General features: G+C 42.2%; 1 protein-coding gene across 3 annotated transcripts in view; it reads right to left on the bottom strand.

The window, feature by feature from the left end:
• ptk2ba (protein tyrosine kinase 2 beta, a) overlaps positions 1 to 23,672 on the bottom strand; it is a 386,610-nt gene that overhangs the window by 312,970 nt on the left and 49,968 nt on the right. The window lies entirely within an intron of this gene.

Raw genomic sequence — 23,672 nt, 5'->3', positions numbered from 1 at the left:
TAGATAGATAGATAGATAGATAGATAGATAGATAGATAGATAGATAGATAGATAGATAGATAGATAGATAGATAGATAGATAGATAGATAGATAGATAGATAGATAGATAGATAGATAGATAGATAGATAGATAGATAGATAAGATACTTTATTAATCCCCAAGGGGAAATTCACATAACAATAAGTTATGAGCAGTATGCTCGTGCAGCCCGTTCAGCTCCCATCTGGCATGTCTTTAGTGTGGAGTTTGTGTGTTCTCCTCATGCTCATGACTATGTATCTCCTATAACTTGTCAAGATCACTTGGTGATTCTGTCTTGTGAGTATGTGTGCCCTGTGTCAGTTCACCTGACACACACTACTGCTACTGGTGCAGTCTACTATGTCATGCTCCCATAACCTAAATGAAATAGACAAGTCAGAAAGTGGATGACTGATAAAAAAGTCATTGATTAGATCATTTTATTAAGTTTTAATGTAAAACAGAAACATGAATGCACCAACATCTTTGTGTAATTAGACTGACAACATCAGGGATTACTACACTTCTTCTTTTGGCTGCTCCCGTTAGGGGTTGCACAGCGGATCATCTTTTTCCATATCTTTCTGTCCTCTGTATCTTGTTCTGTTACCCCCGTCACCTGCATGTCTTCTCTCACCACATTCATAAACTTTCTCTTAGGCCTTCCTCTTTTCCTCTTGCCTGGCAGCTCTATCCTTAGCACCCTTCTCCCAATATACTCAGCATCTCTTCTCTGCACATGTCCAGACCAATGCAATCTCGCTTCTCTGTCTTTGTCTCCCAACAGCCCAACATGAGGTGACCATCTAATGTCCTCATTTCTAATCCTGTCCATCCTTGTCACGCAAATCTTAGCATCTTTAACTCTGCCACCTCCAGCTCTGTCTCCTGTGCCACTGTCTCCAGCCTATATAACATATCTGGTCTCACTACCGTCCTGTAGACCTTCCCTTTCACTCTACACTGATGAGCCAAAATAATACGATCACCTGTCTAGTATGTTGTTGCTCCTCTGTGTACCACCGAAACAGCCCTGATCTACCAAGGCACGGACTCTACAAGATTTCTGAAGGTGTCCTGTGGTATCTGGTACCAAGGTGTTGGTAGAAGGTCCTCTCACTCATGTAAGTTCCAAGGTAGAGCTGGCATGGACTGAACTTATATTCTAATACAACTCACAGCACTAGAAAAGGTCCAGAAAAGAACGACTGGGCTGATTCCAGGGCTACAGGGGTTGAATTATGAGGAAAAATGAAAAGAGCTAAGCCTTTACAGTTTAAGATAAAGAAGATTAAGAGGTGACATGATTGAAGTGTTTATTATGATGTATTTTAAAAACAGTTCATCAAGAACACGGGGACACAGTTGGAAACTTGTGAAGGGGAAATGTCACACAAACATTAGGAAGTTTTACTTTACACAAAGAACGACAGACACTTGGAATAAGCGACCAAGTAGTGTGGTAGACAGTAAGACTTTAGGGACTTTCAAAACTCGACTTGATGTTTTTTTGGACGGAATAAGTAGATAGGACTGGTGAGCTTTGTTGGGCTGAATGGCCTGTTCTTTTCTAGATTGTTCTAATATTCTAATGTTCACAGATTCTTGATTGGATTGAGACCTGGGTATTATGTAGGAGAGGACAACCCCTTGAATTCTTTATCACGTTCCTCAAACCAATCTGTGCTGTATGGTACAATATTCCATCAAGGAATACAACTGCCAAGAAGGGGTGTACTAACAACGTTTAGGTAGGCACAACATGCAGAATACTGCTTCACAGAGCATCACACTCCCTTCACCTGTTTGTCTTCTTCCCACAGTACTGGTTAAACAATGCATACATGCATCACCACCACCTGAACAGGGCACCATGAAGTCCCTATATTGATGAATTGAAGGCCAGAGGTCCACTTGACCATCATCGTCAAATTCATTCATGAAGTCTGAAAACCATGAGGACTGATTGAGATCATTGATGTTAGGGGGGCTGGGTGGTCTTGTGGCCTCAGAACCCCTGAAGATTTTGGGGTTTTTTTTGTTGTTTTTTCTGTCCTCCCGGCCATCAGACCTTACTTTATTCTTTGTTATTTAGTATTTGGCTAATCTAATTTTTATTTTTTATAAACTTTTCTTTCTTCATCCTGTAAAGCACTTTGAGCTACATCATTTGTATGAAAATGTGCTGTAGAAATAAATGTTGTTGTTGAATTCTTGAATTTTCAGGTTAATAACTTTGCACTTCGATTCTGGGTGTTTGTTTTGATTTTTGACATGCGTCTCTTTTGTCTTTTTAGTGTTGACCTGTTTCTGCACTGATCTGCTGTCATCTCCTGAGCCTTGATTTTTGGCCTACTATCTAATGGAGTTAACTGATACATGATAAATCAGTTTTTTGTTCTTATTGTATGTTGGTACATCGTATATTGACAGAGCAGTAGGCCATGAGAAAGCATTTTAAAGGCAAGCAACAGAGGTATAAAAAAGCGTGCAATGGCTATTTTAGGGTTATTGGTTTTCCTGTTAAATTATAGCCTCACCAAATGATTACCGACAAATAATGCTTTGGATGGAGACAAATAGCTGCAGTGCTTAGGCATGTTAATATTTACAGAACATCTTAATACTTAGGACACTAAATAATGAATCATTGCTATTATTAAATCAGTAACACCCCAAACACATTTGGATTTTTGGTGGACAACCTTCTATCTCCTGTGCTGGTTTCAATAACAAGATGGTGAACACACTGACTAGTAAAGATAAAGATAAAGAGAAAACAGATAGAAAAATGTGAGGGACAAACCTGTGTCCCAGCCAGCACGGACCTTTACATGGCCAGGAGGCATTGATAACAGAAGGTCTGGGAGGGTGTGACAATAATCTCTTTTCTGTGCCAAGACCTGGATGTGGCAGGATACTATAACAGCTACTTCGGGGTTGGCATCCTAACAGTCACTGAGCGATACCCGTGATGGCTTTGGGAACCAGAAATGACAGCACAGCGGGTGACTGCCTGCTATGGGCAGTGTGCACCCCCTGTGCACTGGGTGGCACCATCCTGACTGGCAAGTCCCATTATGGATGCCTGTAGGGCAGTGTGAGAGTTGTGGTTCCATGGGCCTGCCCTGTCAGATTCTGTGGGAGCTGCTAGGGGAGCTCTCAGATAGTGACAATACAAGGATCTTTGTGGTCCTGCCTGACTCGGAAGTGCTTCCTGGAGGTAAAAGATTAAGTACCAGAAGTACTCCAGGATCCAGAGTTAAAAGACAGCCCTTCACTCGGATGGACAAGACTCACCTACGTGGAGTGGAGGAGAGTGGAGCAAATAACAGAAAGACTTAAGAGTTTGCTGTACTGTACCGTCAGGTGTTGGAATCTTTTACAGCAATGGGGAGAAGAAACTTATGTGAGGTAAGCTTGTTGTAAATAAAAGAACTGCTTTTGAACCCAGGACTGGGTCTCTGGTAGTTGTGTCTAGGAATTTTGGGGCTCGGTGCACCCCCTGCAGGCCACAACACTCATATCAGTCCTTGCCCTTTTTATTACATCAAGCCACAATTTCAAACTGAACTTGAACATAATATTTTGTCAAGGACTGAAAGAAACGTGAGCAGGTATGAGATGTGTAATTTAATGACATTTTCTACTAAAGCACATGTCCCTGCTTGTGTTTATAAAAGAACCTGAAGCGGTTGTTCTTCTTCCGGCTCATAAACTGCTACACATAACCTACAGAAATACTAATTAACATCATATATTTTGACCCCTCAAATAAGGTTATATTTACAATGTCCATCTTATATGTCAACATCTATGTGTGTCTGTCTGTCGGGCCCAGAAGTGTGAGGCTACAGCATGAAACTCAAAGAGCAGGCAAGGCGGCCTGAAGTTAACGAGTCGGAAGAAGAAAAAAGAACGAGGCTACGGCATGAAGCTAAAAGAAAGCGACTCCATCGCCAAAGTGAAACCACCGAAGAGAGAGAAAAGAGAGAGAAACTCGCTTAGTTTCTGATAGACAAGGGGGGGTGAAAGTCAGCTTCTTTTAGTAAGAAAAATATAAAACATCAATTTCTGCACATACAGTAACCTTCATTTGTGAGCAGTTATATTTAATTTAAAAAACAGCACGCGATAGCAAAGTGTTTTATAAAATACATCAAGATGGCCAAGGGAGAGTTCAAAATTTTAATTTCATGTGAGTTTCTTACAGCAGAAAGCAAATCTCAAACCTACCACAATAAGCCTTTACAAAGGCCTCGCTGGGCCTGTTCTCTTATCTTTAGCCAAGTCTGAAGTTTTCTTCTATCTATCTATCTATCTATCTATCTATCTATCTATCTATCTATCTATCTATCTATCTATCTATCTATCTATCTATCTATCTATCTATGAAATATATAACAGCTTTCCTATGTATCTGTTATACAATGCTTTTCATATCTATCTATCTACGTATCTATCCGGTGTGACGGGCGGCCTGGTCCCATGCCCCTTCAACACTGGATCCGGGGGAGCAGATATGGGATGTACTCTACGTCCCCAGGAACACGTGGTGGCAGCCCTCCTGGGTTACATCGGGGCCACAGATATGGGACTTCAGGACTCAGACCTGTTGGGCTCCGTGGCCACCACCCGGAGGAGCTGCATGGCTTACCGAGCCTCTGTGGGCTGGAATGCAGCCACACCCGGAAGTGCAGCCTAATTAGGCCAATTACCACCTGGAGCACTTCTGGGAGGACTACAAAAAGAGCCTGCAGCCTCTACTCAAGGGTCAGAGTCGGGAGGTGGAGGACAAAGCTAGACGGGAGGAGGAGGAGGAGGAGGAGGAGGAGTGGTGGTGCCAGAAAAGTATTTTGTGTTGCCTTAAAGTGCTTTTAGGACTGTATTGCCTGTGGGGTTTACAGTGAAGAAAAATAAAAGTTCTTAGTGTTTTACTCATGCCTCAGTGCGAATCTGTGTCGGGTTTGGGCGCTATATAGCATCCATATCACACCATTATATTTTATAGCACCTTTCTTATATATCTATCTATCTATCTATCTATTATATAGTGCCTTTAATATCTAAGTGGTTTTACAGTGATCCCTCGCTATATCGCGCTTCGCCTTTCGCGGCTTCACTCCATCGCGGATTTTATATGTAAGCATATTTAAATATATATCGCGGATTTTTCGCTGCTTCGCGGGTTTCTGCGGACAATAGGTCTTTTAATTTCTGGTACATGCTTCCTCAGTTGGTTTGCCCAGTTGATTTCATACAAGTGACGCTATTGGCAGATGGCTGAGAAGCTATCCAGCTTACTCTCTCTCTCTCTCTCTCTCTCTCTCTCTCTCTTGCGCTGACGTAGGGGGGTGTGAGCAGGGGGGCTGTGTGCAGCTGCTTCCTGAAGGACAGGCTGCACGGAGCTTCGCATACTTAAAAGCTCAAAGGGCACGTATTGATTTTTTTTATCTGTCTCTCGCTATCTCTCTCTATCTCTCTCTCTCTGTCTTCCTGCTCCTGACAGAGGGGGTGTGAGCTGCCGCCTTCAACAGCTTTGTACCGGCGGTGCTTCGCATACTTAAAAGCCAAAAAGCCGTATTGATTTTTTTTTTGACTGCTTGCTTTGCACTCCTTTGAAAAGGAAGATATGTTTGCATTCTTTTAATTGTGAGACAGAACTGTCATCTCTGTCTTGTCATGGAGCACAGTTTAAACTTTTGAAAAAGAGACAAATGTTTGTTTGCAGTGTTTGAATAACGTTCCTGTCTCTCTACAACCTCCTGTGTTTCTGCGCAAATCTGTGACCCAAGCATGACATTCTAAAAATAACCATATAAACATATGGTTTCTACTTCGCGGATTTTCCTATTTCGCGGGTGGCTCTGGAACGCAACCCCCGCGATGGAGGAGGGATTACTGTATAGACATGTACTCAGTATTTATTTCTTGTTCTATTTACACAAACACAAGACAATCATTAAGTATTCAGACTGTTTCAGTCTTTTCAGATTTTGTTATGTTACAGCCTTGTACTAAAATCCCGCTTCCCACAACTCTCCATTGAAGAACACTTAATAGACCAGAACAAAAGTGAAAACGGGATTAAAAATAAAGAACTGAAACATCCCATTGACACAAGTATTCAAAGCCTTTTTTCTGACACTTGAAATTTGGCTCAGGTGCATCCCATTCTATTGATCATTATTAAGATATTTCTATACCTTGTTTCAAGTCCATGTATGGTCAATGTAATTGGACAAGATTAGGAAGGTTACACACCTGTCTATAGTGATTTGTATGGGGAAAAACAACTACTGTATAATGTGACATATTATTTTGGTTATATTAAATATAATGACAATTGAATAGCATCTTTTACTTTATTCTGTTCTTGCATATCTACTCTATGTATACAAAATCCTAAGCCTAAAAGTCCAACAATTTTTGCAACGATTTTGTGTGATGTTTTTATATCACATTTTTTGTCATGCTTTAAATCGGCTTATTTTAAAACCTACATATATATGTTTGGTATCATTCTTTTCAGAATTTATTGAACTTTAAGGTGATGTTGTTAGATTTTCAGATTCTTATTCTGTTTTTAAATTATCAACTAAAATATCAAGAACTCACGTCCTGCGAGACAAGTCTTTGTGCCAAGTGATTTAACCACGGAAATAAAAGACAAAGAGTAGAACAGCTGCTGTACAGGCTTTTAAATGTTCGAAGCGTCGCACGAGATGCAGATCATGCAGCACAGCAGCAGCAGCTGATCGAGCAAAGAGGAGGTAAAAAAAAAAACTGTATTTGTTTCCCAGTTGTATCACCGTTTAAGAGGAGGCTTGGGAGGAGCAACCGCAGCTCCTTGGAGTGACTTCAGCCCCCCTCTTCACAACGTGAGCGCAAGACTGGCCGCAACTGGGGGTTGGGTGCCAAAGGTGTCAGGGGGGCTTGCCCCCCCAGTACAATATAAAGAAAGGTTCAGTTTGAGCAAAATATTTTCTGTAAAGGTTGAAACATTAAAGGACGGGGTATAAAAGAGGAAATTGTGGGAGACTGCATCAGAGCAGAGAAAAGGTCATCCTGAGAAGGAATGAGACAGACAGCCAGAAAGCTGTGGGGTTTCTTTTTTTTGTTTGTTTTGGTGGAATGTTTAATGTTCATGTTATAGTGAATAAAGGAAGACAACACCAGTTGTTAATCTGCATCCTGCCTTCATTTGTGCAAAAGACACAACACATAGAAGGTCCCACAGTTGACAAAGCAAAAACCAAACCATGAGGTTGAGGGAACTGCATGCATAGCTTAAACACTGCAACACTGAAGGTTCCAAAGAGACCAGTGACCTCCATAATTCTTAAATGGAATAAGTTTGGAACCACCATGACTCTTCCTAGAGGTGGTCTGCCCAGCCAAATAGAGCATATCAGAGGAGAAGAGCCTTAGTAAGAGACATGATCAAAAACCCAATGGTCACTACGGTTAAACTGCAGAGAGCCTGTGTGGAGATCTGTTAAACTTCCAGAATGACAACCAGCACTGCAAAAGTCTCCCAATCAGGACATTACAGCAGAGTGGCCAGATAGAAACATCTCTCGTGGAGTTTGCAAAAATACAACTTAAGTACTGTCAGGACTGGGGGAAACAAGATTCTCTAGTCCAGGGGTTCCCAACTCCAGTCCTGGAGGGTACCAGCGGCTGCAGGTTTTCATTCTAACCCTTTTCTTAATTAGTGCACTGTTTTTGCTGCTAATTAACTTTTTCTGAATTAATTTTAGTTGACTTGCTTTTTTAAGATTTGTTCTCCTGAATTTCTTCATTGTTGCTCTGGATTGCTTCAGTTCTCTTAAGGAATATGTATACTGTAGGGGCTCCTAGAATATAAAACAGAGTGACATTTATCGTAAATAAGTATTTTATGTTGATTTATGCGTGAAACCATTGCTTTGTTTGATGAAACAAAGGCCTAGGACTAAAGGAAGAAAAAATAATTAGCCCTAAAAGATTTAACATGGCTTTCTCATAGCTTCATCTTAGTTTAATCCTGATGCTGTGTATATTCAATCAATTATCATTATCATTCCTGGTGGCTCCAAAATCCGTACTAACCCCTACTTTCTCTTCTGTTCTTTCTCCAGTTTTCTGTGGTGGCGATCTGCGCTACGACCACCTAATCAAAGCACCGTGATGTCCCTACATTGATGGATTAAAAGGCCAGAAGTCCACATGACCGTCATCCTCAAATTCTTCCCTGAGGACCCTGAATACAATGAGGAGTGACTGAGGTTGTTTATGTTAGGTAGAATAGGGGGCTGGGTGGTCTCGTGGCCTGGAACCCCTGCAGATTTTATTTTTTCTCCAACCATCTGGAGTTTTTTTTGTTTTTTCTGTCCTCCCTGGCCATCGCACCTTACTTTTATTCTATGTTAATTAATGTTCCCTAATTTTAATTATTTATTTTGTCTTTTTCTCTTTCTTCATCATGTAAAGCACTTTGAGGTACATTGTTTGTATGAAAATGTGCTATATAAATAAATGTTGTTTCTGTTTTAACAATGTGTTTGCATATATTGTTGTAGATACAGAACACACATGAAATGCATGTGTTCCAAATAACCATATAGTATTTATAAAAGGTGTCATTTTGCTTGACTTCTCACTCTATACAACTCTAAGCAACTGACACTCAGGTAAACAGACTTGACCTGAGAAAACCTTGCGCGGCGTTGGGAGGATGTGATAGTAGGCTGCTTGCTGCTTATCAACACATTTACAAGACAAAGACGCTGACAGAGAGGTGCGAAGGGATTTAAGGTGGGACAGATTTACGAGTTTTTTCGCAGGCTTTGGTAATTCTAGTGTTAAATGGCATCCAAACAGAAATCAAATGTGAACTGAGTGAGCCAACAGAGGATCAACTAAGTCAGGGCCTGAAATTCCAACTAATTTTACTCCAAACCAGTTGCTTAATTAGGAGCCGAGTTTTGTCATTAATTAAACCCGTTCTTTAATTCCATGGCTCATTGCTGCTCTCATTGTGCAATAGCAGACATGTCCGAAATTACTGATTTTCTCTTTTCTAAGAGCTCTGTCAAAATGTTTTGGGCACCTCAGCAGATCAACATTCCTGAGACGTTCACCTTTCTTTATTTTCAGATATTGTATGATCCACAGTGTTGGTCATGTTTTGGTTAATTTTGTATCTCATTATTGTTTGGCTGCTAATTAAGGAAAAAGAAACAAAGCATCTGTGTCATCAAGAGCAAGTCAAATAAAATGAATTCAAAAGAAGTTCATTAGCAGCAAAAACAGGTCACTAAATAAGAAAATAGTTAGAATGAAAACCTGCAGCCACTGCGGCCCTCCAGGACCAGAGTTGGGGACCCCTGCTCTAGTCTGATGAAACCACTGTTTGGCTTCAGTTCTAAGCGTCATCACTGGGGGAACAGCAGACACTGTTGATCACCAATGCAACTTTGAAGCAGGGTGGTGGCAGCATCAAGCTGTGAGGTTGGAACTTGTTTTACAGTGACAAGAGACTGGAAGACAAGCCAGGGTCAAGGAAAAGCTAAATGGAGCAAAGAACAGCGATACCCTTAATAAAAACAAAAGGTTCACATCCCAACACGACAAAGCAAAGAGAACACAGCTTAGGGGACGACTCAGTCCAGACCCCGCCCAGACTTGAACCCAACGGAACATCTCTGAGGACACCTGAAAATAGCCGTCTACTGATGGTCTTCATCCAGACTGACAGAGCCTGAGAGGATCTGAAGAAAAGAATGGCAGAAAGTGCTGCCGGAAGTGGAACAACGAGCACCTGGAGCACTTCTGGGTGCCTTATAAAAGGAGCCAGCAGCCACTATTCCGGGAGTCAGAGTCGGGTGGGAAAAGACAAAGCTTCTCTGGAGCAGTGGATAAGGGAAAGAGAAAGAGATAAGAAAGAAGAATTGTATCATGCTGAAACAGGGGAAGGCAAATAAAATGATAATGGAGTTGAACTACTGCATTTACTCAAATATTCCTTTAGCCTTGCATGGTCTCGCTCCAAAATATATCTGTGACCTCCTTCACCCCTATGTGTCACCAAGAGCACTGAGGTCATCTGGACGACTGCTCCTTGTAGTGCCAAGATCTTGGCTGAAGTTAAGGGGAGACTGAGCTTTTTCAGTTATTGCTCAAAGGCTTTGGAATGACTTGCCTCTGTACATCAGGTCTTCATCCTCTATCAAGGTTTTTAAAACTCGGCTTAAGACCTACTTGTTTTCTTCTGTCTTTCACTATGTATGATGGGATTGTGGTAGATGTTATAATTGGTTGTTTTATTAATCTGCTTTTGCATGATTGTTTGTATTGTGTTTATTTTAATGCTTTTTTGTACAGCACTTTGGCACAACCTCTGTTGTTTTAAATGTGCTTTTATAAATAAATAATCTAATTTAATCTAAAACTGAAAAGCTTTTGTCATTGAGTGTGCCCTGATGTTGGGAAAAAATTAATAGTGTCACACACGTGCGATTATGAGACAACTAAAGGGCTTGAATAAAAGTAATTCCACGCCTGACCAGGGGGTGGTGGAGTGCACTGATTCTATCTCAATTCCTTACAGGCCATTCTCGGGAAGTCCTGCCCGGTTCTGGGGCAACCAATGACGTCACTGCCGGTTCCGGCCCTGATGACATCACTTCCTCTACTTGCATTTAAAGGCCGCAATTTTTAAGGCAGCAAGTCAGTTGTTTTGGACTCAATCGTATGAACATGTCTATTCTTTTTGATAGATTTTGCAACCCAAAGCTTTCCAATTTCTCTTTCTTGTGCTTGTGATAATAAAACCAGGGATAGTCACTCACCATCATGGTGGGCCGCAATGGCTGCAGATTTTTGTTTCATTTTTCATTCATTTGGAACAAAGTGTAATTCCATTGTAGAGTTTCCTTTTCTGAGAACATTATCCATATGCCTCGTGGACTGGAACAGATACGCACTTCACAATCCTTCTCTTTTTCTCACATTTATTTCTAAACATTTTATTAACACAAACACTTCATGATACACAGTCACCATTGTAAAGAAAACTGAGTTAGCTGGAGAGCTGGTGGTTTCTTTTTCATTTACACCTCATTATTAACTGATGGCCAGTGAAGAAAACACGAAACAAATAAAACCTAAATGCAGCTGCTTAAAACTAAAACAGGCAATTAGGATGGCGGAATTATAATAATTGTGTTAACTAAAATGAAGACTAAAAAAATTAAGCATAAAAAATATATTTCTTTAGCAGCAAAAAAAAATAGTGCTCTAATTAAGAAATTGGTGAAAACCTGGAGCCACTACGGCCCCCCAGGACCATAAGGTGAAGGTGGAGTGGTGGCTCTGAGGCTAGGGATCTGCACTGGCAATCGGAAGGTTGCTGGTTCGAATCCCGTAAATGCCAATAGGGACTCTGCTCTGTTGGGCCCTTGAGCAAGACCCTTAACCTGCAATTGCTGAGTGCTTTGAGTAGTGAGAAAAACGCTATATAAATGCAAAGAATTATTATTATTAAGCAAGAATCCCTGCTCATTCAGATTTATCTTCTAATGAAAGCACAAACAAGCAATACGGTTAAATACCAAGTCTCAATATCAGCAAGGACTGTCCTCAAATTAGAATGAAAACCTGCAGCCACTGCAGCCCACCAGGACCATGAGTACCTGGACAAGTGTGTCAGTGCCCTTCCATGAAAAAAGAAGACCCCCACGTTTGTCTCTGAAATCACTTGAAACTGGCAAAAGCCATTGGCATCCATCATTGCTGATTGTGTATTATAACAACAATCAGACTTTGCTTTAGATTTTGGACTCAACAGAATATTTCAAATAATAACACAAATGAAACTGGTGTGGACACAAATGACTAATGTTTGGTTGAGTTTGTAATCCCTGCACACTAGCAATTCCTGGAGCTCTCCATGAGATTTCTGCCCCTATCCACGGGTTGTTTGGCCCGCTGATCCTGCTCAGACTGCTCCAGCTGTGTCAGGTTTGAAGAGGGTCTTCTCCACACTGCGTGTTTCAGTTCTTTCCACAGATGTTCCATGGGATTCAAATCAGGGCTCATAGAAGGCCACTTCACAATAGTCTAATGTTTTGTTCTTCTCCATTCTTGGGTGTTTTTCGCTCTGTGTTTTGGCTCCTTATCCTGTTGGAGGATCCATGACCTGTGACTGAGATGGAGCTTTCTGACACTGGGCAGGACGGTTCGCTCCAAAATGTCTCGATAATCTTGAGATTTCATTATTCCCTGCATAGACTCAAGGCACCCCATGACAGACACAGCAAAGCAGCCCCAAAACATAACGGGGCCTAGTCCATGTTTCACAGTAGGTCTGGTGTTCTTTTCATTGAGAGCTTCATTTTTTTCATCTGTGGATACAAAGCTGATGTGACTTGTCAAAAAGCTCCTGTTTTTTCTCATCTGTCCAAAGGGCATTTTCCCAGAAGCATCTTGGATATTAGAAAATTCAAGTCTCAGTACTTTATGTGAAGTCCTCCTGGATCATCTTTGATTGAGCCCACATATCACTCAACAAGCGATGGATGGTACGATCAGACACTGATGGACCTCCTTGACCTTGCAGTTCAGCTTGTATCTCTTTCAGGGCTCGCAAAATCGCTAGCCCGACGTCCCGGGGCTATTGTGTCTTCCAGTCGGGCTACCAAAATCTATCTCAGCCCTGCCCATCGGGCTATCATAGGAAGGAAAAATATATGTCAATGCTTTTGCATTCTTTCGCAAATGTAGCTGGGTAATTATGTCATTTTCGGGCATCGATGAGCCACTGTCAATATGTGAAATATTGAAATCGCGTTTGAATTCGCGCTTGTTTTTTACTTTCACTTTCACTTTGCGATCGCGCGAACTGTGTATAGAGAGCGGCAGTACTGATTGGTCAGTGATGGATTAATCGCGCACCAATTCCTCTGACATCGTCTTATCACTCATTGGCTTACTATTCAAACGTGACAAGTGAAATCTCCCGCAGCAAGCTTAAACATGTGATAGAGGTTGATTGCGCAGAGAATTTTAAAAAATCGCTGACCGTTATGTGTGTGCGTGTGTAAAACCAGATGGATTTACGCAGGTATTTTAGTTCTGCTGAGCCAAATAAGACAGGTCAGGGTGAAGAAGGGACAGCCAAAGAAAAGCCTACCACAAAGCGGAAAAGTTATGACAAATCAGACTATGAGGCAAAAAGGAAGCGCAGCTTTTTGGTTTCATGGACAAAAGAATTTCTGCGGCTGGAATATGACAAGCTAAATAACATAATGTTCTGCCGGGTGTGTCGCGAGTTTCCCTCGATTTCTGACTCGACAAGCGCCTTTGTTACTGGGACCAGTAATTTTAGGAAAGACCCCATCAGAACCCATGAGAAATCTCTGCATCACAAGAAATGCATTGGTGCTCAGTCTGCAGCATCTTTCCCAGAACAAACACCAATTGCAAAAAACATACTAAAAATAAACCAAGCACAACAAGAAGTCCTGAAAAAGCTGTTTAGAACAGCGTACTATGTTGCAAAGAGTGAACTACCATTGGCAAAATTCAGCAGTCTTTGCAAACTTCAAAAAGCAAATGGCCTAGATCTTGGTTCCACTTACCTCAATGACCATGCTTGCAGAGAGTTTATTGGAGCAATAGCACAAACTTCAAGAGACCAGATCGAAAAGGAAATTCAAGAAAGCAGGTTCTTATCCATTCTTGGAGATGGCAGTACAGACAATGGTATAATAGAACAGGAGTTGGTTCATGTCAGGTATGTGAGAGATAATGGTGACATATCCACATACATGATCAAATATCAGCCAGTCAAGAGTGCAAATGCTGCCTGTATTTAAGAGGCTATTGATGAACCAGTGAACACCATGGGTATCAGAGAAGACACATGGAAAAAGAAAGTAGTGTGTGCAAATTTTAATGGTGCCGCAGTGATGATGGGTGAGAAAACAGGAGTAGCTGGGAGTCTGAAACAGAGGATACCCCACATCATAACAATCCACTGTGTGGCACACAAATTAGAGCTAGCCGTGCTGGATAGCGTGAAAGGCTGTGAGCACCTGGTGAAATTTGAAGATACACTGAAAACCATCTTTAAGATGTACTACTATTCCCCAAAGAAGCGATGAGAACTGACAGAAATAAGTGAACTGCTAAATGAGAAACTGGCACATTTCAGTGGCCTGAAGAGCACATGGTGGCTTCCAAGCCGGCTGAGATGTCTGAAGGCTGTGGAAAAAAATTACACTCCCACTGTTGTTCATATGGAGAACATGGCAGGAGGAAGTGATGTCAAGTCCGAGGATGCAGCCAAGGCTAAGGGGGTGGTACAGGAGATGAAGACTGAGAAATTTGTTCGCTTCCTGCATTTCATGTTGGACTACAGTACCATCTTATCCAAGTGCTGTACTGATTTTCAGCATGATAACCTAAACATCACACAAACAAATCAGTTAGTTGAGAGCACCACATCACGCTTACTCAACCTAAAAACGAAACCAGGAGAATACCAGAAAACCTTGGACACAAAGTTCACAGCGAACAAGGATGGTAGCATTTGCTACTGTGGAACTCAGCTCACAAAAAGTCAGCGACCTGCTAGAAGAGGTGAGGGCACAGACAAAGACACCTTTGGTGCAGAGATTCAGAAGATTATTGACAACACAGTCAAGTACATGGACAACAGATTTAAAATCTGCGAGAAAAGCCTCTCTCTTGTTTCAAGGTTTTTGACCCTTCCACTCTTCCCTACCCCAGAGAAGAGCTGGCAAATTATGGGGATGAAGAGGTGGATTATCTTGTCACACATTTTGCCAGTTTGCTAGATGAGGAAGAGAAAAAGAAAATTCCACAAGAATGGATGGATCTAAAAATGTGGCTTGCAGAACACCGGGGTAGCAAGGTAGATTGCTTGTACAGAGATCTCCTCTCTGAGAATCCAGAACACCTCTCTCATATCTTGTTGCTGGTGAAATTAATGCTGACACTTAGTCCATCAACAGCCATCTGTGAGAGAGGATTTTCTTGCATGAACCAAGTGAAGACAACACATCGTACCCCTCTACACCCTAAAACACTGAATGACTGCATGCAACTCTCCATTAATGGGGAAACAGTTGAATCTTTTTGCCCTGACAAGTCAATTCGTTTCTGGATGTTTTCTGGAAAAGGTTCAAGACACCTGGATCATAAAACCCCGACAAGAACAAAGAGCAGTGAAATGGAGGCCGATGCACAGGAAGAGAAAGCTGATGAAGGAGATGCTATGCCCTCAACGTCGAGCGGCATTTTCTCATCCGTGACTTCAGTGGAAATTTCAGATTCAGAATCTGACACAGACTGATTCATGTTCTACACAGTTCTTACAAGTTCATAGAAATTTCTGTTCAATTAGAACCAAATATTTGAGTTGATGATAATTTGTGTTTTAACAATTTTTTGATTGATGTTTTGTTTCCTTTACAATATTATACATTAAAAATAATCTCTTTTTTATTCGGGCTACTTAAATTTATTTTGGGCTACCAAGAACTGAAGAGTGCCTGCCCGAAGGGCTACCAGGGATTTTGAAATTTTGCGAGCCCTGTCTTTGGAAGTTGTCCTTGGTTTTTTGTCTGCCATTCTCACTATCCTTCTGCCCATTCCGGGGTTGATTTTCCTCTTGCAGCCGCGTCCAAGGAGGTTGGTTGCAGTCCCATGGACCTTAAACTTTTTAATAATGTTTGCAAGTGTTGTCACAGGAACATCAAGCTGCTTGGAGATGATGGTCTTCTAGACTATGCCTTTCACATGCTTATCTATCATTTTCTTTCTGAGCTCCTCGGGCAACTTTCTCCTTTGTTTTCTCTGGTCCATGTCCAGTGTGGGACACACGATAATCCATATTACTAACCGAGAATGCTAAACCGGATGGACGCAGGGACATCCGGCCATGGGCCGTAGCCGCAAAAAGACGTACTGCGCAGGCGCCCCAAGAAATGAGGGGCCGCGAGAAGCGGATGAGGGGCCGCGAGAGGCGGACAAGACCACAGAAAAAAGGAGTCAAAGAAATGAGGCGGCGCGAGCACAGAAAAAAGTAGTCAAACGCAGGCAAAGCATGAAACCCATTGCACACGAAACTAGCACACAAAAAAAAGAAGACGCTCGCGCACAACAGCAAGGCACAACCCCCCCCCCCCCCCTACAGGCACTGGACGGGACACACACCAAGAGGGGGATTTAACAAGCCCATGGAACACAAAAAAAAAAGAACACAAAACCACCCCACACACTCTACAAGCAACGGACGGGACACACAAAGTGGGGGATTCAACAAGCCCCTGGAACACAAACAGAAAGAAGACGCTCGCGCAACAACAATCCTCACCAACCCCACACCCCCCCCCCCCCCACACACACATCAATAACAAGTGACACCCAAAGCCACATATCTAAAGGAAACGTCCATATTAAACATACGTCATCTCAACACCTTCACACTAGGCAGCATAGGTGGATCTCCTTACAATAAAGCACTATTAACCGTTCAACTGCAGAAAAGGCTCCATATTAACAGTGAGTGCGATCCTCCTTATTACTTATCCATATTTCGCACGCTGAGGAACAAACAAGTCATGAATACACGGTCACGGGTATAAAACGATTCGGATCGGATAACGGGACCAAACACACGAACACGAATGAAACAAAAAAATACACGGGGGCGCATACAACGCGCTTCGGAAACTCCGGGAGAAAAAATGTCTCGGATCAAAAAACGCAAAGCTCAAATAACCCCGTTACAGAGACGTGCCCAAATGGACAGACACAATGAACGTAGACGCATACAGCGCGCGTCTCAAAGTGCTGCATCAAAACAAGCACGATTTCAAAAGAAAGAGCTCGCGAGTCAGACATACAAAAAAGGGTGCGAATAGACAGAATAAATGAACGAAGACGTGTACAACGCGCATATGACCTGCCAGAAAAAAAGCAAGCAAGACTCCAAAAGCAGAAAGCTCAACTGACCGACATACAAAAACGGACAAGGCTCGATACAAACAATGCACGACGTAGACTGAAACGGACTTTTGGCAAAGCGGAGGCGAATCAATTAAAAATAGAAAATAGCGCGTCACAAATAATGGACACGCAACAACGCGGCACTCAAACGCCACAAGCAAAACATGCCCGTCGCGGACATCAACGCAAGACAACGCATTCAATAATGAGTCCACTATTGAGGAAAATTCATTGGGATTAATGAATGTCATTTGCAATCATTGTCATTCACTTAACTTCACAGAAGAAACAACTGGCAATACAAATAATGAATTTACACGTTGTTGTCAAAAGGGGCAGATTAGACTGCCTCCTTTACATTCATATCCTGAATATCTACAGAAGCTTCTAACTAACGATGTGCCTGAAAGTAAAAACTTTATGAACTGCATTAGATCCTACAATAGTTCATTTGCTTTTGCATCTACCGGAGTAAATTTCAGGCCACCAAAAGGCAATGGCCCATACTGCTTTCGCATATGTGGTTAACACAACGCACTATATTATGATGTCCAAAAAATATTAATGTTAATCACATTAATAACCAGGTCATTTCATTACTTCCTGGAGAGACACGGCTCTTTCTAAGCTCTGACAAAGTTGACTCTGATGACAACAATGGACATCTGAATTTCCCCTTAGAATATTTGAACACTATTAACCCAGACGGATGACCACAACACAACCTTACCCTTAAAAACGGTGTTATTCAAGCAACAGTTCTTACAGAATCACATGCTAACAATACTGTTCTCATTCCTAGAATTGACCTTACGAGTTCTGCCCTGGATTTACCTTTTACATTGAAATGCTGACAGTTCCCCATTAAACCTGCATTTGCCATGACTATCAACAAATCACAAGGACAAGCCATGGACAAGGTTGGCATCTACCTCTCTGAACCCATTTTTGGACATGGACAACTTTATGTTGCCTTCTCACGTGTTCGACGTTCATCTGACGTTAAAGTTAAAGTTATAAATGATCCATGCCAAGGAAGACTCATTCAAAGACAAGACACCATCTTTACTACTAATGTTGTATACAAAGAAATATTCCAATAAAACATTAATATATGACAAACACTCTATTTGTTATTTATATAGGCATCATCCAAACCTGCACACTATTCTATATCTAATTCATACATCTCACTCTTTGTCATGCCCCAACGCCAGGGGTTGGCGAGCGAAGCGAGCAGGGGGCGGAGCCCCCTAGTACCAAACAGAAGAGGGATGACTTGTCTCCATTTTAAATAAGCTGAATGACCTATTTCACGATTGGAGACTTGTGTGATACGAATTCAAGAAAACAGCTAGTTTGAAAAATCACTCGAGTCCAATTATTTATAATCTCTTCTAGGGGTCTCAAGAAATGTATCCAGACTCCAGGCCATATTAGAATCTCTTTGTAGAAGAAGCAATACTTTATCTCTTTTCACACTTGCTTTGCTTTTTCTCATTGGCATATCGAAAGCCCTGCATGTACCCAGGGGACAATCTTTTTTCATGCCATCCCTTTTTCAGGAGGCATATAGCATGTTTTCAATGAGCCGTAAGTCACGTCTGTAAGTGATTTAATTATATCGGCCTCAATATACAATAACAAAATGTGAAACAAGTGAAGGGGTCAGAACGGTTTCTAAATGTCCTGTACACACAGCTTAGAATTACTGAACATACATCAAACGTACATCGTTCACAATGAAAAAGTATTTCATCTTAGTTTAGAAATCTGCTTTTTCAATCCACTTAGTATGCTGCACTTTTGAGCCCTCAGTTCCAAATGAAGGGTGAAATCTCTCACACAAACCCTTAGTTGCCAGTTTTAAGAATCAACATGGACCCAAGTCCTTTCATTCTGCCTAACTGTAGGCTGCCTATCAAGCACCATCTTTAAAATGGAAAGACAGTACATCATCCCATTGCTTGGAACTCTGAGTTGACCCTGTGAATCAGGATGGTTCACAAATGAATGTCAGGGTTTTGGAACCCATTTCTCTGCTAGACATTATCAACTGCTGAGATGCATTACCCCAAGCATCTTGAGGAAGCTTCTACACAGGCTTTCTCTTCATCAGAGCACCTAGCAGGCAAAATAAAACACTATGGAGTTGCCCAGCTAAATGCACTTGAATAATAATATGACCTGTCGCTGCCAGCATCTGCTCTTGTTTGCCTTATTACACCTCCCCAAACCCTGTGCTGCCATGTCCTACCTGAAATCCAGTTTCCCATCACCACACACATGAAACTCCTCATGTTTAGTGTTTGTGTCAAAGTTCTGCTTAGCAAATTCATGAAAGTTCACAAAGTATATGTCACTAGGCTCATGCAAGAGTTATGATAGATTACACAACTGTTTAACTTCTGTGTTCTTCTACGTTTGCATTCATCCGCACATCCCATCCATGAATCTGTTATCTTAAGCTAACACAGGCAGCCACATCCTGCGCATATCGAGATTCCAGTGCCAGCTCAATGCTACCCTCTGAAGGATGAAGCAGTTACAGGAAGATTCGTTTAACAGAAGTGACATTATTGTGTGTTTGTTATTTAAATGTTTATGGCACAAGTCCTTAGATGTCTGAATGTGCCAGGCATTCATACCATGTCAGTCTCAGGCTACTCCTTGGAACTGTCAATACATAATAAAGTATGAATTTTAGATTAAAAAATCTTCAATGGGAATCAGCTTATTTATTATCTTATTGTCTTAATGTTCACTGAACCAAAACTGAGTGCCCAGTGTAAAGGTAAGATTGGTCCAGGGCCTGGATTAGGAAGCACTGGAACATATCTGCATGATAGAAATCCAATCTTAACGATGCCAGATGGAGATACAGGCAAGAATGTCCCTTGAATTATTCATGGGATATAAGCATAATGGAAGGAACAATGTGGAATTTCCAATCTCCACCCTTTATACCTACTGGCACTGGGAGGCTGCTGCTGAGGCCCCTCCAGGGCCATCTGTCCCTTTTGATAAAAATGGGCCAGCAGTCTGGCTGGTATATCTGGATGTCAGGGCAGATGACCCCAAGGGTTTGATTTTAGTCTCTGTCTGGTCCGGAAGTGCATCAAAGGTGACCGGAAGTGACCTTGTGAAATGCTCCTGGGATAAGACTGAATAGATGGGAGTAGATTCATACCTGGTGGCATGGATCGTGGACTATCTTACGGACAGACCTCAGTATGTGCGTCTACTACAGGTCTGACATTGTGGTCAGCCGCACAGGAGTGCCACAGGGGACTGTACTTTGTCTGGTCCTATTCAGCCGATATACATCGGACTTCCAATACAACTCGGAGTCCTGCCACATGCAAAAGTTCGCTGATGACACTGCTATTGTGGGCTGCATCAGGAGTGGGCAGGAGGAGGAGTATAGGAACCTCATCAAGGACTTTGTTAAATGGTGCGACTCAAACCACCTACAACTGAACACCAGCAAAACCAAGGAGCTGGTGGTGGATTTTAGGAGGACCAGGCCCCTCATGGACCCTGTGATCGTCAGAGGTGACTGTGTGCAGAGGGTACAGACCTAGTAATACCTAGGAGTGCAGCTGGATGATAAACTGGACTGGACTGCCAATACTGATGCTCTGTGCAAGAGAGGACACAGCCGACTATACTTCCTTAGAAGGCTGGCGTCCTTCAACATCTGTAATAAAATGCTGCAGATGTTCTATCAGGCGGTTGTGGCGAGCGCCCTTTTCTACGCGGTGGTGTGCTGGGGAGGCAGCATAAAGAAGAGGGACGCCTCACGCCTGGACAAACTGGTGAGGAAGGCAGGCTCTAATGTTAGGCATGGAGCTGGACAGTTTGACATCCGTGGCAGAGTGACGGGCGCTGAGCAGACTCCTGTCAATCATGGAGAATCCACTGCATCCACTGAACAGGATCATCTCCAGACAGAGGAGCAGCTTCAACGACAGACTGCTGTCACCGTCCTGCTCCACTGACAGACTGAGGAGATCGGTCCTCCATCACACTATGTGACTCTTCAATTCCACCCGGGGGGGTAAACGTTAACATTATACAAAGTTACTGTCTGTCTGTATACCTGCATTGTTATCAGTCTTTAATTTAATATTGTTTTTTATCAACATGCTGCTGCTGGAGTATGTGAATTTCCCCTTGGGATTAATAAAGTATCTATCTATCTATCTATCTATCTATCTATCTATCTATCTATCTATCTATCTATCTATCTATCTATCTATCTATCTATCTATCTGTCTGTCTGTCTGTCTGTCTGTCTGTCTGTCTGTCTGTCTAAGAGACCTGTCACCATTGCTCTGAAGAAGTTAGCATTGGGTGGAGAGTGGAAGAGAGTTCACCTGGCAGGAGGAGGAAGAAGACAGATGATAGAAGGAAGAAACGTAGAAGGGGGGAGATGTGGAAGGTCTTTTTATTTTGCATTACTGCTTCAATTGTTGCATTTTTTCATCCAAAGTCCTGCACCCTTCCTTGTTATTATTTATACTGTAGATGTAATAAAAACCTTCTTTTTCTGTGTGTTTTAACTTGTTTATGAAGTTTGGGGCCCACAAGAACGCCCCATACAGGCCACACTAGCCAATAGGAGTTGGTCACATCATGAAACAGGATTTTATAACAGCTTTTTTTTATAACATTTCTTATAGGTGATGACATATCTGTGTCTAAGCCTACTTTGTATTTTCCAGATTCTCCCATAATCCTCCTCCAAAGTATTAAACAGAGGGCAGTAAAGCCTCTCCAAAGCTACATATGGTACGCTGCCACGTTTATCAATATACCATATACCATCAATATACCGGGACACCCTGACTATGGAAGGACAGACGGGGAGAATATTTCCAGGAAAGTTTCTCCCATGGACTGACAGAGGGCAGCCCCCTTGGTTTCCAGCGGGGCCACTGGTTATGAGCATAGAAGCTCAACCCTGTTGGGGCCCATGACCGCTGCCAGGGGGCGCGTGGATGTTTTTAGGGCCGTATTTCCGCCACACCCGGAAGTGCTGCCGGAAGAAGCTCATTGGGCACCTGGAGTCACTCCCGGTGCCCTATAAAAAGGGCCAGGAGTCAACGGCCAGAGTCAGGAGGAGGTGGACAAAGCTTGCGAGGAGGAGCGGAGGGGAAGAAGAGAAAGGAGAGAGCGAGAGAAAAAAGGACAGTGTATTGGTGCTTGCTGCTGTACTGTACTGTCCCACGGTGGGGAACTAGTCAAAAGCGTTTCCCACGGTTGAATAAAGGTGTGTTGTGTGCTGGACTTGGGCTCAGTGTCTGTTGTGTCCAGGGTTTGGGGAGCTGTATGCCCCCTGGTGTCCACACCATGGTGTGAAAAAGTATCCACACCCTCCCAGATTTCCTCCATTACTGCATACTTTTGACCGTAAATTTTATTTGCAGGCCAATCCTAATCTAATACTAAATAAAGGGCACCTGATCAAACAGTTTTACTAACTTATTTTGAGTTTTACCGACTTATTCCATTATCTAATGAATAAAGTTATCCACAACCAACTGGCACTATGTGACAAAGCAGTTAAATCAACCCGATTAAATAGACAGCCATGCTTGATTACAGCCATCCCTGCTTAATATAAACATACCTTATTTCGATCCTTTCCATCACAGTCCTGTTGCCAGTACAAAGATTCAGCGGGCATGTAATGCCTCAATTAAAGGAAATTCCTGAAGAGATTAGGCAAAAAGTTGCTGATATCCATCAGTCTGGAAATGGCTACTCTACTGCCATAAGAGTAAAAATCTCCATAAGGAAAGCACAACAGTGACTGACCTGTACAAAAGAAAAACTCCCAGGGCACAGCGTGAAATCATCCGGAAAAGACACAAAGGATCCTAAAAAAAACACATCCAAACAGCTGCAGGCTTCTCTTGCCTCTGCAAAGACTAACATTCATGAGTTCACAATCAAAAAGATGCTGGGAAAAAAACAGGCTTCACTGCAGAACACCCAGGTAGGAACCACCGCTAACCAAGAAAATCATAAATTCTGCCCGAGTCCGTGGAACACATGAAGTAAAAGTGGAAATTTGTGGATGACATTAGTCCCATTAAAAACACTGCTAGTCCCATTAAAAACACTGCATTTCACATTAAGAATATCATCCAAACATTCAAACATGGTGGTGGCAAGTGTGAGAATGGGGAGAGGCTTTGTTTCCTCAAGGACTCACCATCTTGTCATAATTATACAATACAATACAATTTATTTCTGTATAGCCCAAAATCACACAGGAAGTGCCGCAATGGGCCTCTTGACAGCCCCCCAGCCTTGACTCTCTAAGAAGACAAGGAAAAACTCCCCAAAAAAAAAAATAATAATAATAATTGAGTGAATCATTAATACTGCTCTGTAACAACATTTTTTAGTGTGCAGCATACAGTCCCTGCTTCATATCCGTGAGATCCGTATCCATGCCGCATCTGTGCATTCAACCAACATTGGATCTAAAATATTAAAAAAAAAAAAAAGCTCCAAAAACCAAACCTTGAGTTAGACACGCGCCGAGCAGTACGCTGAATCCACACAAATGACGTGATGTGCAGGCATACCCTGCTGTAACCTCACGCCTACCCA

This window comes from Erpetoichthys calabaricus, chromosome 3, assembly GCF_900747795.2.
Source record: "Erpetoichthys calabaricus chromosome 3, fErpCal1.3, whole genome shotgun sequence".
Lineage (NCBI taxonomy): Eukaryota > Metazoa > Chordata > Cladistia > Polypteriformes > Polypteridae > Erpetoichthys > Erpetoichthys calabaricus.
The sequence above is the reverse complement of the archived record's forward strand: the minus strand, read 5'-3'. Positions and strand labels throughout refer to the sequence as shown.